The sequence below is a fragment of the Quercus lobata genome, chromosome 10, assembly GCF_001633185.2.
Source record: "Quercus lobata isolate SW786 chromosome 10, ValleyOak3.0 Primary Assembly, whole genome shotgun sequence".
Lineage (NCBI taxonomy): Eukaryota > Viridiplantae > Streptophyta > Magnoliopsida > Fagales > Fagaceae > Quercus > Quercus lobata.
In genome coordinates, this window is record NC_044913.1 from 46,574,421 (window position 1) to 46,591,706 (window position 17,286).

The window sequence follows — 17,286 nt, forward strand, 5'->3', positions numbered from 1 at the left end:
ACAAATTTTAAGAGTTATTTTATTATATATATATATATATATATATATATATATATATATATATGTAGTTGCACGATTTTCCTGGCCCAAGTTCTATTGATCAGGCCCTGGCCCAAAGCGCAACCCACAATAAATATTTGTAGAGGATGGGTCAAAGAACTTAGTTTCAGTGAGCTTATTCAGTTTGATACATGGACAACATTGTTGCAGAAAACCCAAGCACAAGAATGGATCTCTCACGTATATTTCTATTTCTTTAGTTCCTCATATAGTATTTTTTGTCCCCTTCTTTGTAGGACTCCACTACATTATATAGTTCCTCTCCTCTCATCCCAACCTTACATTTGTTGATCATCCAAGCATCTACTTGAGTACCTGTCCCATCAGACGCCCTCATCTCTCCCTTTGTGAGTTGCAGAGGCCAAGGCGGTATTGTTCAGGGGTCATTTCCTCATTAATGCGGTCAAGAGGGTGGTTGGGGCGCAATTAATGTGGTGGCAGTTCTCTATGAGATATTTTGGATTTTATTTATTTTATATGTTGGGAGGATGAACTGAAGTGGCTGGGAGAGCTCCTCGTCTAGGTTTCGTGATGTCCGAGGAGGAATTACTCCTCGGACAGGCTTCCTTAGCGTTTATTGGGGTTGAGTAATGTTTCATACGTGGCTTCTCTTCGGACAGGACGCTCCTCGGACGGGCCTGAATTTGGATTTGGCCCATTATTTCTGGGCCGGGCCCCACAATATATATATATATATATTTTTTTTTTTTACTCTAATTTAATCTAAGTGTATATGTGTATAAAACTCTCTTCTAGAGATTTAAACTCCGGACTTTACTCTCCTCTCTCTTTACACCACTTGGACCCAGACTTTTGCCCCTCTTGCTAAATTTTATATTTGTAGAGTGACTATCACATTGAGTGTGCGTAATGGTTCAAGTTTTAAGAGTTGAAAAGGCATTACATTATTCTGGTTGTTAGTTGGTTCAATTTAATCAGCCAAGTTTCATGTCTGAACTCGACTCCCAAAGGCATTACATTGGTATGATGTAATCATGTGAATAGATGCTTCCAAATTTTGATAGTATTTACCATTTAATTATTTTATTTACTCTGCCAAATTGAATCTCATTCTAATAAGTCAAATTTGTATAATTGATTTGTCTACGTGATCATCGATTTGTAAAATTGAAACAAATGTTAGGTGAGTCATATAAATATAAAATCACGTAAAAAAATCATTTCTTATCTTGGTATTATATCTATAACCAAAACAATTATTGCATGATTCAAATAAAATCACATGAAAAGATGCTTTCAAATTTCAATCTTTTTCAGATCTACTATCAATTTTGCCACATTAAATGTTGTTTAATGTTAAATTGGTTTCCATTCTCAGCCTCAAATTTTAAAAGTTGAATAGACGTTACATGTCTCAAGTTTTTTTTTTTTTTTTTTTTTTGGATATAAGATAAAATTTTTACTTTAACATAATTTAAGTGTATATGTGTGTGAAGTTCCCCCCTAGAGACTTGAACCCCGGCCCCTTGCTAATGTTAGGTGAGTCATATAAATATAAAATCACGTAAAAAACATCGTTTCTTATCTTGGTATTAATATCTATAACCAAAACAATTATTGCATGATTCAAATAAAATCACATGAAAAGATGCTTTCAAATATCAGTCTATTTTAGATCTACTATGAATTTTGCCACATTAAATGTTGTTTAATGTTCAATTGGTTTCCATTCTCAACCTCAAATTTTAAGAGTTGAAAAGACGTTACATGTCTCAAGTTTTTTTTTTTTTTTTTTGGATACAAGATAAAATTTATACTTTAACTTTATCTAAGTGTATATGTGTGTGAAATTCCATTCTAGAGACTTGAACCTTAGCCCTTGCCCCCTACACTCCACAAGCACTTATACTTGTGAAGTGACCATCGCACCAAGAGTATGCGGTAGTACATGTCTCAATTTTAAAAAGTTGAATAAGCGTGTAACATATTTCAAATTTTAAAAGTTATATAGGCATTACATGTCTCAAATTTTAAAAGTTCAATAGATGTTACATTACATGCCTCAACTTTTAAAAGTTGAATAGGTGTTACATTCCTTAAATTAAAAAAGTTAAATAGGCGTTATATGCCTCAAATTTTAAAATTTGAATAGGCGTTACATGAGTATGATGAAATCACATGAATAGACGCTTTTGGATTTTCATAGTAATTAATTTTGCTATTTGTTTTTGAATCTCATAAAAAATAAGTCAAATTTGTATTACTGATTTCTCCACATGGCCATTGATTTCAAAATTAGAAACAAATATTAGGTGAGTCATATAAAATGACATAAATATCCTTTTCGTTTTACTATTCTTTAATTTCCATGGTCGGTTTTATTGCCCGACTTTTCTATATATACCTTCCAAGTCTTCTTCTGAAATGCAAGAAGGTGATACACTTGTTTAAAGCTTTTCATCCCTCATGGATGACGATCAAGAGGATGAAGACAAGTTAAGGTTGCTTAAGATTGCTCTTTCACTTTTAGAAATTGATGGTATGGGAAAAAGAAGGGTTTAGAAGGATGCTCTAAAAACTCAAAGCATTTAACCGATCCTCCCCTGCCCCTGAGGTTATTTTTACACAAACTATTATCACAATTTCTTAATTCATACATTATTTAGTATTTTGAATAGATCTTGATTTGCTAAGAAATTAATTAGAACATAAATATATGCCATCTCAAGAATCCATTAATATCTACTTCTTCCTTTTCTTTTTCTTTATTTATTTTAACAATGTGGTCCATATGATTTGGCATTCTTTTTTCCTATGTTGGGTTTGGACCATTATTAAAACTCAGATGAGTATTAAGTCCCCCCCACCCCGCAAAAAAGGAATCTCAATCATCTGTAAATGGTAGACATTTGATAGTTAACAAATCTAAAGGTAAATATAGTGTCACATCATTTAAAAAAAACTAACGTTCTTTATTTTTTAAAATAAGGAATGATAACTCATTTTACTTTCATATGGGAAGGAAGAGGATATGATTTACCCGAGTGGCAGGGTCGGAGGGCGGGGGGGGGGAGGTGAATTTGAAACTTTTGGTGGAATTTCCAACTTTAATGCTATGCACCCAAAATTTAACAGGCTTTTATGATAATTTAATAGTTGAGGTTGGGGAATTTGAATTCTAAATGTCTCATTTAGAAATACCAGGACGAAGATAAATTTTTATGTCAAACAATCTAAACTAAAAAACATAAATTATAAATTTAGAGGAAGATTTGTGTAATAGTCTACCGTATTCACTGTTATATTATTGGTTTCAAAATCTTCAGGTGGTTTGAACGATATTGGCACAGCTTGAACTACAACGCTTTCTGTCTCAACTCTCATGTCAGTTTTGCTCAAGTGGTAGTTGTCTTAGCCCTTTGGTATGGTGTAGATCGATATTGCGGAATTTATATATGAAGAAATTATATTCTCAATTGTGAACACTCGCATCAACAAGGTCGACATCAGACACTTAGGCATTGATTGGCATTGGAAGATATTGGAGTATACTGAGGCTAGTAATAAGCATGGGCATTACACAATGCCCATTGCCTTCTTTTCAGGCAACATTTCTCATCCGAGCGGAAATTCCTCTTCTTCTTTGGGTGTGGTTTTCTCATAATTCCTTGCATTACCATTTGGGCATTTATGGGGAAGCGAAAAGTTCAACGTAAGTCCTTTGGTTGGAAGATGTTCCAGGAAAACTTCTTGGTCTTCATCAAGCACCTTAGGAGAAGCTATTAATTAATCACTTTACAATCTTTACTCTTTGGTTTAATTTGTGTTGAACTCTTCCTATGGTGCATGTCACATACCATATTCTCTACTTGACAGTCTTTAAATTAGCTTAAGGATGAGGGTTCAGGGTAGTAGTACTAGTAGATTGACAGCCAATGTAAAACCATACCCATAACATGAATGTATTAATCGAAGTTTTATCAACTATTGTAATGCTAGTGTGTTTGGACCAAGTATATTTTAACTTCTTCTTGTGGGCAAGTATTACTATATTACCAATGTTAGAGCATAAGCCCAAGTATAGTTTAGGTCCAAGCTCAATCTTTGATGTTCAAGCCAAGAATACTATTTGTACTATAAATTAACCATGGTCATTGTATAACTATTTTAGGGTTTAGCCTATTATAAATATCCTATATTGGCTTCATTGTAAGTATGAATTGCGATTGTATTGAAGAGGTAGCTGTCAAGGCTCTGCCTCTGTGGATATAGACCATTAAGTCGAATCACGTAATCCTCGTGTTCTCTTTCTTCTCTCCATACTCTCTTTTTCCATACTTTCATAAAATCTAACATGTTATCAGGTACACCAACGACATTTTTGTTCTACTTAAAGAAAGAAAAGGACTAAAAAAAGGGGACAAAGAATAAATCACAATATTGATCTTGTTAATTAACATCAGGGTATTTTTTTTCCTTCTAATTTTCCAACTTTGGAGTTTTTAACTTGTATAGAAAAGGCTTAGAATAAAATGAAGACTTGGTCCTTTAGCTAACATTTAATAAAAAACATTAATTTAAAAAAAAAAAAAAACTTATATCAAATGACCCAAACAGGATTGCCTTAATTTAGCCATAAAAGGAAAAAAGAAAACCAAATCCAAATTAAACAAACTGTGGACTTGACTATTTAGCTTTCCCTCTAGTAGTAGTTAATTATCACCCATTGCTAACTTCTCTCCCTATCTTAGACGCGCAAAAATTTCTTTTTCGAAAGCCGAACAAACAAAGCAACCACCCCAAAGATTTAATGCTCAATGCAACTCAGTACAGTATATAGTACAAGGCAGTGTATTTGGTTACTTTGGGAGACCAATTAGGTCTATGTGGTAGAAAAAAAAAACACATAATGAACACCCCAAATATCATATGGTCCATCTTTGTCCGGGTAAATAGGGCCGAAAAATGTCAACCCAAACACAAGTCTATTAGGAAGGAGCTTGAGTTATGTTTCTTTTTAATGTTATCTTGATATTAAACTAAAACTCAAAATTTTCATTTTCATTTTGTAATCAAATTGATTTCGGTCTCACAAATTTGACTTTATCCCCTCATTTTTGAGACTATTTTTTAGATTCTATACTTAATATGTGTCATATCTATTTAAAATTACAAATCCACAAGGTAAATATTTGTCCTCCTTTACTAACAAAAAATATCAAAAAAATTATTTATGAGTTCTCAGTATTATTTGATAAGGTATAGGCTCTAAGTAGAGGCATGAATACTTTGGGCCAAGATAATTGAACGTGAATGTGATATGTTTTGGTTTTTATCTTTTCTTTATCTTCTTTATTTTACGGGTTTGATAATTTTGATTAAAAAATATTTAAAAAAGATACATGAAGACGTGGAATCTAATATGTTGTTGGGGTTTTTTTTTTTTTTTTTTTTAATTTTATTTTTCTCTTTATTTTATCTACCACTTGAAAATGTGAACCTGAGATTTTTTTTTTTTGGGTATTGGACTTTTTGAAGAGGTCCAGTTATTATTATCTCTCACACTCGCTCACTGTCTTATTAGTTTGAGTCTTTGAGTCTCCCGCTCTATAACTACAACCTCGGACCACAAAGCCCACCCTCTCTATCCCATTTAAAATTTAGCCGCAATAGTAGCAGCAGTGGTTTGACTTTGTTACTTTTGGAGTGTTTACTTGGTCTTTTATTTTTGGGGTCCGTTCGTGTAGGGCTTATAGCCCGCCGAATATGGTGGCATGAGGGTCTATTTAAATATAGGTTATTATTGAAAATTAAAAATTTATTATTGAAAATATTGTAGTAAAATAATTTTTAAACTATGAATAGTATTCGTGTGACCCAAATTTATTGCTTTTTTTTTTTTTGCGTTTTCCGTACTTATAGGTCCTGTGAACAGTTTTGCGTTTTCCATATTTATGGGTCTCGTGAACAGTGCGCGGGATCTAGGAAAAATGTAAATGCCTACCGCAGGATGCTATCCAAACTCACACTCATACTACTACTACTACTACTACTACTACTTATCAAGAAGGGGTCCACATGAAGAGCGATTGCTTTTTGGGGGAATTAAAAAAGTGTTTGTTTATTTTATTATCTATTACACTTGGAAATGTGAATCTGATATGTTTTGGATTTTTTTCCCTTTCTTTTATAGGTTTTAGTAAGGATAAAATTATAACGTTAATACTTACCCAAACAAAGGCATGAAGCGACGACACAAACGAATCCGTCGGCATCCATTGGCAAGTGACGACGATATGATGATGGCAAAGTGTGCCTTGAAGCTGACAAGAATACCTAAGAGGATGTGTAGTTGATGCCAATAAAGCTGAAGGGAGCAGGCGAAGCTGACGAGCCTAGCATAGCCTAGCTTAGTTTCCACGTTTGCATATATAAGGAAATATCTTGAGGCTCATGTTCCATGTTAATCCAAAAAGACTCCTACAAGGAAAGGAGTTCTGTAAAAATCCCTCATAAAGACTCCTATAAGGAAAGGAATTCTAAACCAAGGAAGAGAGATCAACCCTCTACTACTATAAAAACCCCAAAATCCTCATAAACCAAGGTACATATAATTCATCCCAGCTTTGGCACTCTAAAGTTGTGAGAAGTTCTAACTTGACATTCAGAAGATATTTGGCCGGCATCACACCGGTGCTTTCTGCTAGGTCTTCTCTTTTTGTGTTGCGTAGGTGTTGTTCGAACATGTGAGGATCGTGTGACTTATTGTTGATTTTTCGGCATCATCAGGTTTAATAAATTATATATAGAAAAAAAAAGATAGATGAAAATATGGAATTTGATATGTTTTAAATTTTTTCTTTCTTTAATTCTATAATATTTTCTTCTACTTTGTAAACTAATTGGTAAATGAACTAATATTTTGTTTACAGAAGTTGCTTTCATTTTGTTGTACTCTAACATAACAAAGCTGCTTCTTTCCACTGGGGTTTTCAAACGTGCGGGCCAAGATAATTGAATGGAACACTCCATTCATGTTTGAAAACGTGAAGCTATATTCTTGGTTTTTAGCGCAAAAGGGGGCCCTTCCCACGCGTGCGTCCACTCTATGATGAGCAAATGCTGATGCTGCTTTAGGGGCTCCTCTGCATTATTAATTAAATTATTATTGGGTCTATTTGGATATAATTTATTTTATTGAAATTGAAAATTGAAACTGAAAACATTGTAGTAAAATAATTTTTAAACGTGTGAATAGTACTGTGGAACCCATTTTTAATGAAAAAGTGGTTAAAAAGTGAAGTTTGTGGAACCTGCAAATAGTGCATAGGTGCACTGTTCACTAGAGAAAAGTCATATGTTGCGGCTTAAAAAAAAAAAAACGAAACGTGATTTTAAAACGCAGACTCTCAAAAAGTCGGATCCAAACCGCAACTATGAATACATTTTCTCTATAAACACTAAATTTACACATTATATATTTTTCCTGCAAATAGTGCATAGGTGCATTGTTCACTAGAGAAAAGTCATATGTTGCGGCTTAAAAAAAAAAAAAACGAAACGTGATTTTAAAATGCAGACTCTCAAAAAGTCGGATCCAAACCGCAACTATGAATACATTTTCTCTATAAACACTAAATTTACACATTATATATTTTTCCAATTAATATTGGTTGTATTTGTGTTAAAAAATAGCATTTATGTGTAATCGTTATTGCCTAAGACAACCTTTAATGGCAGCAATACCATTTTCATTCAAAAACGTATAACTACTTGGTCATTATTTCAAAAACTGAAACAGTTATTGCCCAAGTCAAATAAAATCATATGAAAACTTGCATTCAAATATAAATTTGTTTAAAATTTGCCATCTATTTAGCCATATTGAATTTTATTAGTTGTATGTGTAAGGTTGAATTTTATCAACCATCTTGTTGGCTTTATTCCGTGCTAAATTTACTTGTATTTTAGCAATTAGTAACCCTGTATTTAGGTGGGAATCATGTAAGGGTAGTGTGTGAGAGAGTGTGAAGAAATGCTCAAGATTGTGCAAAGAAGCAAGGACTCATAATTGGATCTCGCGGGTGGCTCGTGGCTTGCAAGACGCTAAAAAGGTGCACACGTGTCAAGCATGCCAGAAGCTAAAGAGTCGCACCAGCTGTTGCAATACAGGACAAAAGTCCTAGACTGGCCAAGCCGTTAGCTCGCTGCTTGAACTCGCCCAACCTACTATATATATACCTTTATACCCACGCTATTCAGAGAGGTTCCAGAGAGAATTTTGAGAGAGAAACTCTAGAGAAAAACAAAATTGATTCATTTACAATCTTCACATAGAGACTCTTCAAATTCCTCTACTCTCTTCCTCTCCATTGTCATATCCTTGAGAGGTACATTACCAAAACCTTTTCTCACCATAACCATATCTGTGAGGAGGCCATTTGGTGTTTGGGAAGTAGTTAAGAAGGGACCAATTTCATATTGCTAGATGCTATGGTCAAGTAGCGGAATTCAGCAAGCTAAAGAAGAAATAGGTTCGGCGTAACCTCGTTGGAGTAGGAGCTTGGAGGGCTTAGGTACATTGGATAGATTAGACTTAGAAGGTCTTCTATTGTTCATGTATCACAACTACATTCTTTAGTGGATTGTTTATCACTTGGAGGGCGGTGGAGAGGTTTTACGCCGAGGGCTTCGGTTTCCTCTTCGATAATACATCGAGTGTTGTCCTTGTGTTTGCATCTCTCTTCCCTTAATCTTTTCCATTTAATTTTTGTTGTGAATGTGAATTTATTTGGTTTAAATTGTTTATCAATTCTATATTAAGCTTACGTTTATTTTCCGCACATTAATTGTTTGATATTAAGCTTGAATTGGTAATTTGTAAATTGGGGGTCTAGACATTTAAGGTGTTTTGTACACTTATTGAACTTTCAGTATGTCTTAATGAGAAATTCATTTCCCTTCTCGACCTCAAATTTTAAAAGTTAAAATGGCATTACATACCTCAAATTTTAAAAGTTGAATAGATGGCACTATGGTTAAATCATGTGAATAGATGCTTTTGATTATGAATTATGATAGTATTTAATTATGTTATCTGCTTGGCCAAATTAAATCTCATGACAAATAAGTCAAATTTATGTAACTGATTTTTCCGCAAGGTAATTGATTTCTAAAATTAAAACAAGTGTTAGTTGAGTCGTATATATAAAATCACATTAGAAATATCCCTTTAGATCTCACTATTAAATTTCATAACTGAAACAATATTTTCTGATTCTAATACAATCATGGAAAATTATTGAATACTCTGGCAGTACCATAAATGCGTACTCCTTTCTCTCACATAAATTGTGGGTCTTATCATAAATTTAATTAGTGAGATCTACAGTTATGTGAGAGGGGGGAGTATGCATTTATTGTACTCCGAGAGTACTCAATAAAGGGAAAATTATTGAATACTACGGTAGTATCATAAATGCGTACTCCTCCCTCTCATATGAATTGCGGGTCTTACCATAAATTTGATAAGCCACAAACTGAATGACCCATTGTGATAGAAATTAATTAATTAATTAGCCAAGTTATTAATTAATCAATTTATCATGAAAACGCGTGGTAGTACAAACAAATCACCAATAAACTAATTATGCAGCGAAAAATAAAAAACACAGTGATTTGTTTACGAATGGAGAAAATCTAACGGCAAAAACCCCATCGGGTGATTTTCAGGTCACCACTCTCGAAACTCCATTATTATCACAACAAGCGGTTACAAGTAAAGGAATCCCAAGTACCCTACCAACCTACAGTTGAACCTTTACCCCAATATCTAATTGGACTTGTTCTGTAGTGATAGTTCCCCTTTCTGATGCACGACTTCCAAGTATGTGACTAACAAATTGCGTGGATTCCAGTACACGACTTCAATCACCAACTAAGAAGGTTGTTGGTTGCAAAGTTCTTCAGTTCATCCACACGATGAAGAACAAGAAGATGCTTGGTCACAAAACCCTATGGTGCATATACACAGCAACTTCTTCAAGAGAAAGAGATGAACTATGGCAAGAACTTCGTCTCCGGTCACAATTTGCTTGAACAGAGTTTGCTCAATGCTTGTGCAATTTGTGAATTGTTTGACGGCCCTTAAAACAATCATTTTATATGTCTAGGGTTAGAAGAAAAGATGGCCCAAAAACATATTCACGGATCCCAAGAAAATCATATTTGAATTCTGAAATTCTTAAACCTCGACAGATAGAAGGTGTCGAGCAGTTGTCGAGTAGGTGTTGAGCACACCAGTCTTTGAACAGATTTCTTAAGCTCGATAGATGCAGCTGCCGAGCTTTAATGAATTTGCACTATCAACTTGAAACATGGTTTCTTGAAATATTTAAACACATTCTAATTCTACCCAAATACAAGTAAAATGCGTTTTGTCAAAGGATAAGCCAATTACGTAAAGTAGTGATATGTGTTCCTAACAAGTGAAACACATATGTCTTAACAATCTCCTCCTTTGGCAATCCGTGACAAAACCACAACAAACAAATGAACATATGAGAGAAGTCATAAATCACTCAACTCATATTCACTTGTTGAATACAATAAAATCTATCCTAACACAAACTCTTGAAAAACTTTGCAAGAAGAGAGCTTATGGCAAGTAGACTTTGACAACCTGTATTTCTGAAACACTTTAAACAAAACTTATCAAGGCATCTTTGTGTGAAACAGAAATAATAGATTGCATACAAGTAATAAGAAGCATGTGTATAAAGGGAGAAAAGAAACAACACATGAAGGGTAGGTGAAAGAAAAAAACATACATCAATATAAATAGGAGTAAAGTACAACGTATGTCAATAAATGGTTACAAGACCTCATGTACAAGAATAATGTATCTAAAAAGAAAGAAAAGAAAAGATACATACTATCTTCACTACATCCCTCAAAAAATATCAACACTCCCCCTAACAAAATGGTCCTATATTAACTCTCCCCCTAAGAATGACTACTCTCATATCAAAACTACTTCCCTTTTTTGTCATGAGTGATAAAGGGTAAGAGTGTCAAGTAGACATTTCATCGGTAAAGCTAGCATCTCCATCAGCAGAAGCATCATCGTCATCACCATCATCATCATCCTCATCCTCATTCTCAGAATCAGAAGCCACAGGAGAAGGTGGTGAAGGAGTAGCCTCTAGAGCAAAACCACCCATGGACACCTGTCGCCGTGCAATACGACCAACACGAACATTCACCTGATTCAACTCCGTAGACAGGTAACCAAGACATCACATAATGACTCTTATCCCCTACTATGAATGACAAAGGGAAGGTCGGTGTTGGCAAAGTCTGACAGAATGACTTGGCGTTCCGAATGAATGCCTCGTCTAGAAAAATTCTCCAAAATGCCTTGAAGGCATCATCATCATGGAACCAAATATGAGATAGAGTAGGATCAGAGGATGAAGAAGCTTCGGAACGAAAAGGGTTCCGGGCTAGAGTGGATTTACATCGATGTGCCATAGACATGACTAACGTAAATAGAAAGAGAGGGAGAAAAAGAAAGACAATCAGAAAAGTCCCAAGCAATATCAAATATAACAATTATATTGAAAAGAGAGTATGTATACATGGGAAATGCATGAACATGTGACATGCAAAAGAAACTTCATCATGGGCTCAGCCCAATCCAAACCTATCAGCACACAAACAGATAGCAGATATCTAAATGCATGACAATACTATTATAATGCTAATATGATGCAATGTATGAGGTTTTAAACTCATTTAAGTGAAAACCCCAAAATTTCAATAAAAACCCCAAAATTTTTTTAAAAAACCAAAACCTAGGTTTCAAAACATGAAATGTATGAATGTGAGAGGATTAGAAGCTTACCAAGTGAAGAAAAACTTGAAAAAGCTTGAAGAAACCTTAAGGAACAATTATTGGAGTGAGATGAGAGAGTTTGGGAGAGAAATCAGAGAAGTATTAAGAGAGAGATCGAGTGAAATGAGTTCCGGATTGTATAGGGAGCTTAAATAGAGTACCAGTAAATCTCGACAAATGAAGGTGTCTAGAGGTGTCAAGACATCTGTTGAGGAAGGTGTCGAGGAAATGGTCATCGACAGATACAGGTATCAAGGAGGTGTCGACAAACACATCATCAGATACCAGATCAGAATCTCGATTGATCTAGCAGGTGTCGAGAAGCTATCGAGGAGGCAGAAGCATTCTCGATCGATCCACCAGGTGTCAAGGAGTTGTCGGGATTGCGATAGGAAAAAGCTGAAGAAGCTCAATAGACAGCAAGGTATCGAGGAGGTATTGAGGAGGTGTCAAGGAAGCTTTTAAAACTAGTTTTTCCAAATGTGAAAAACACAGATATGGATGCAATCCAACATGCAACTCAACCAGTGATCCAATCAACATATTAAGCTCTCAAAATCATCTCTCAATAAAAATTTTAAGCACATGGATCCTAAAACACACACACACACACACACACACTAAACAAATCTAACCAATTTTATTTTTCAAAAACAAGTCAAGACAGTTTAGTGAGCATACATTTACACATGTAAAACCTCGTGATGGCCAAATCACATTGAACCTGCACATGTATCAAGAATAGCAAAGAATATTGAGTGTTGTATGTGAAAAACATCGTAAGATTGCATACGTGTATACAAGTTATGACGATTTGAGATATGAGAAAATCACTTTAATTCACACACAATCATAACTGATTGATGGGTACTATCACATTTGAGGTACATCCTATAACTCCCACATCTCTTAGAATACACACTTGCAATCATTGTTAAAACATTTTTAATCTTTTTGCTTTTGATTTTTCTTATGCATATTTTTCTTTTAAGCATATCATACATGGGCATATTAGAGAGAGAAAAGAAATACCCAATGATATTTGATATTCCAATTTTGCTATGCCTAAACACATTAATGTCATTGACACTGCACTTTTGCTATGCCGAAGCATACATGTGTCATATTATGATTAGCGGGCAACTGTGGTAAGATGGTTATTAATGCCTTTCTCTCACGATTTTTTAGTCATTCCTGTCAAAAAGAGTGATACGAGTGTTAAGTACAAGGGATAACTTAATCTTACTCATCACTAACAAGAGCTACAAAGCTCACTTGCTTAGTTGTGCATAGAGATGCTCATCTAAGTTATAAATGATACAAAGTTTAGAAAACTTTGTGATAGGTTTTAGACCCCTTAAAAACACAATTGGATTAACCTAGGTAATTAGCCAAGTTGTTACTTAGTCCAAATTAACAAATCTAGGTTATCACAATCAAAACAATCATATCATGCAAAGTAGTGGAAAGATAAATAACATAAAAATATGATCATCCAGGAAACCAAACCAGTAAAAACCTAGAGAGGATTTAACCTAACTATCTTCAAGATAAACCTGAACCACTATGAAAGAATCGAAATTGTTCAACAGGACTTAGACCACTAACATTCTATCACTACCTACTAGTAGAAACTTACTGACATGACCATGTGCAAGCTCCGAAACCACAGACTCTTTCTTTCTTGGATTCTCCAGCAAGTGCAAGCACACCCACTTGTGTTTCTTTAAGTTCTTATGGCAGCAACTGAATGATCATCAAGCTCTTAAAGAAATCTCATTCTTGATAATCCTAAACTTGTGTAAAGGAAAGCTCTTCACAGATCTCACAAGAGATTTACACAAACAGCAATATGAACAACATTAAAACGTGGCTAGGGTTTGCCTTTTATACCTAGGGAAAATTAGAAAACCCTAAATGTTTTAAAACAAACTAGGACTGAGTTGGAATTCTGTAGAAAAACACATCTGACCCGATTTTTGATTGATCGAGCCTAAGCTTCGATTGATCGAACTAGGCCAAGAAGCATAAATAAATTCTGTATCAGCTTATTCCAACTTCACATAAATGAACCAACTTTGAGCAAGTCTAAACACGAATAACCAACTTGTTTTGATCATGATTTGCCAACAATACACATTAGAGTTCAAAATACATAAAATCCTAAGTTTTTAGAACCTAACAAACTCCCCTTTTGGCAATCCATGACAAAACACAACTAAAAGCTCAAAGTTTACAAAGAAAAGCCCTTTACAAAAATAATGCTCATAAAAACAAATTCAATCCTAACTACTATCCATCAGTTGCAAGTGTAGACAGCAGCTCAATTGAATCAACTTGTATATTTCCTGAAACACTAAACAAAATGCATAATCGCACGTGTGGCAGAAAAATGAAAAACGTAAACAGTAAATCAACAAATATGCAAACTAACTCTCTCCTGAAGTTAGATACATAAAAAACAATGTTAACTCCCCCTAAACAGAACATTCTTGTATTTTCCACACATATTCCCACATATCTAAATCTCCCATTTTTTGTCATGAATTGACAAATATAACTCAAACAAAGAGTAACAAAGGTCAAGAGAAAATAAACAATCAAGGGAACACAAAATAATTCAACTCTATAGAAAATAGAGACAACTCCCCCTATGAAGAGAAACAACTCCCCTATAAACAACAAAGGCTAAAAAAAACTTTTCTCCTCCTATAAAAATAGGAAAAACAAAACAAGTTTTGGGAAAAACAGTTTTGGGGAAAATTTAGGAGGTGGGGAAAAACAGTTTTGGGAAAAACAGTTTTGTAGTGACAATTCCCCTTTCTGATGCACGACTCCCAAGTACGTGACTAACCAATTGCGCGGATCCCAGTACGCGACTTCAATCACCAACTAAGAAGATTGTTGGTTGCAAAGTTCTTCAGTTTATCCATACGATGAAGATCAAGAAGATGCTTGGTCACAAAACTCTATGGTGCACATACACACAACTTCTTCAAGAGAAAGAGATGAATTAGGGTAAGAACTTTGTCTCCGGTCACAATTGCTTGAACAGAGTTTGCTCAATACTTATGCAACTTATGAACTGTTTAACGGCCCTTAAAAAAATCCTTTTATATGTCTAGGGTTAGAAGAAAAGATGGCCCAAAAACATATTCACGGATCCCAAGAAAATCATATTTGAATTCTGAAATTCTTAAACCTCGACAGATAGGAGGTGTCGAGCACACCAGTCTTTGAACAACTTTCTTAACCTCGATAGATGCAACTGTCGAGCCAGCTGTCGAATTTTAATGAATTTGCACTATCAACTTGTTTTCTTGGACAGACTTGAAGGTTTCAACACTTGATCTTGAAACATGGTTTCTTGAAGTATTTAAACAAATCCTAATTCTATCCAAATACAAGTAAAGTGCGTTTTGTCAAAGGATAAGCCAATTACATAAAGTAGTGACATATGTTCCTAACAAGTAAAACACATATGTCTTAACACTTATAATAGCCAAAGTTTAAAATGGAAAAAAAAAAAACATGTAATAAGTTGTGATTGGTGGAGCATAAAGTAGAACACAAAATGTGATACAGAAGATTTGTATTTTTACACAATGCCCTTGCCTTCCTTTGAGGCAACATTTCTCATCTAAGAGGTGATGTCTCTTCTACATCGGAAGGAGTTTCCTCAAATTGCCTTGCATTTCCATCAGGTTATTAGTTAGGGGGAAGCGAAAAGTTCAATGTAAGGCCTTTGGTTGGAAGATGTTTCGGGACAACTTCTTGGTCTTCATCAAGAACCAACCAATTGAGCTACAGGACTCAATTGGTTTAATTTGCATCAAACTCTTCATTTGTTACATATCACATACTATATTCTCTACTAGACTATCCTAAAATTAGCTTAAGGGTGAGGGTGGTAGTAGATTGACAGCCAATGTAAAGCCATACTCATAACAAGAATGTAGCAATCAAAGTTTTATCAACTGTTGTAGTGCTAGTGTGTTGGGACCAATTATAACTTCTTGGTCAAGAATCTTATAACTTAATTGGCAATTTTTCATACACAATACGTTTGGAGGTCTAGGGGGAGAACATATTGTAACTATCTAAAATATATATATATATATATATATATAATATAATTTTTTTGAGAAAATAATTAAATAACTTTGAAAGCTCGGATTTGTGCTAAATTACAAGAGCTTGTTAAGACGCCCAAATAAAAAATTACGGCTAGATAGCTTTTACTCTAACTTATACTAAGTGCGAAACAAGAGTAAATAAGCGTGAACAACCGATAACACTACCCTAAGCCATATTCATCCATCATTTATATATATATATATATATATATATATGAGATGAGTTCAAGTTACACATGGTGTAACTCTAAAGAGTTACACATTTTTTAAACCATTGGATTTAAGTAGATTCAACGGTAAAAAAAAGACCTTGATTAATGCTAATATTCTGATTAGGATCTCATTAATTATCCATAATTTATTATATTTTATATCTATCTCTAAACCAAAAAAAAAGTGTCATATTTGACTCTCTCTCTCTCTCTCTCTCTCTCTCTCTCTCTCTACGTTTCTCTTTCTATCTCTTTCTCCTCCACTGTTGTTCCACCTCCATGGATAGATTGCTGGCAGAAGAAGGAAAAAAATAATAAAAAAATAATTGCGGAACACTGAATTTGGAGGATTGTGAGAAGGAAAACAAAAATGAAAATCATTTTGTTCAATTTGCAGTCACTTCTCAAATGTTTTTTGAAGTGTACAAAATTTGGCATGACAGATCCGTTCAAGTAGACCCGACGGTACTAGGTTAGTGGGCTGTCGGAGATAAGGCAACAGAGGGGCATCAGATCGGTGGGACATGTGACGGAGGGACTTCTCCCCATAATAGACGGATAGTCCCTCGATATGGATGGATTCAAGTCACATGAATACAGGGTAGACGGATACTAAAGCCACGTGGTACCAACATGATTTGGAGTGGGCTCTAAGGAATCCTAAATGGAAATAACTTGCGTCCCATGGTTAACCCTAATCAGTAGAATTCCAACATGAAAAGGATCTCGTAATATATGCACATTTATGATGATCTTTTCCGTAACGAAACACCTTCCCCCGCAAGAAACGGAGGTCGGTTCTAGACTACTATAAAAACCCAAAGCCCTTAGAAAATAAGGTACGCATAATTCACTCCAATTCTGATACTCTAGAGTTGTGAAAAGACTTCTAACTTAACCTTTGGAGGGTTTTTGGCTGGTACCACACTGGTACTCTCCTAAGGTCTTCTTGTTTTGTGTTGTGCGGGCGTTGTTTAGAGCACATGAGAACTATGTAACTAACTGATGATTTTCGGCATCA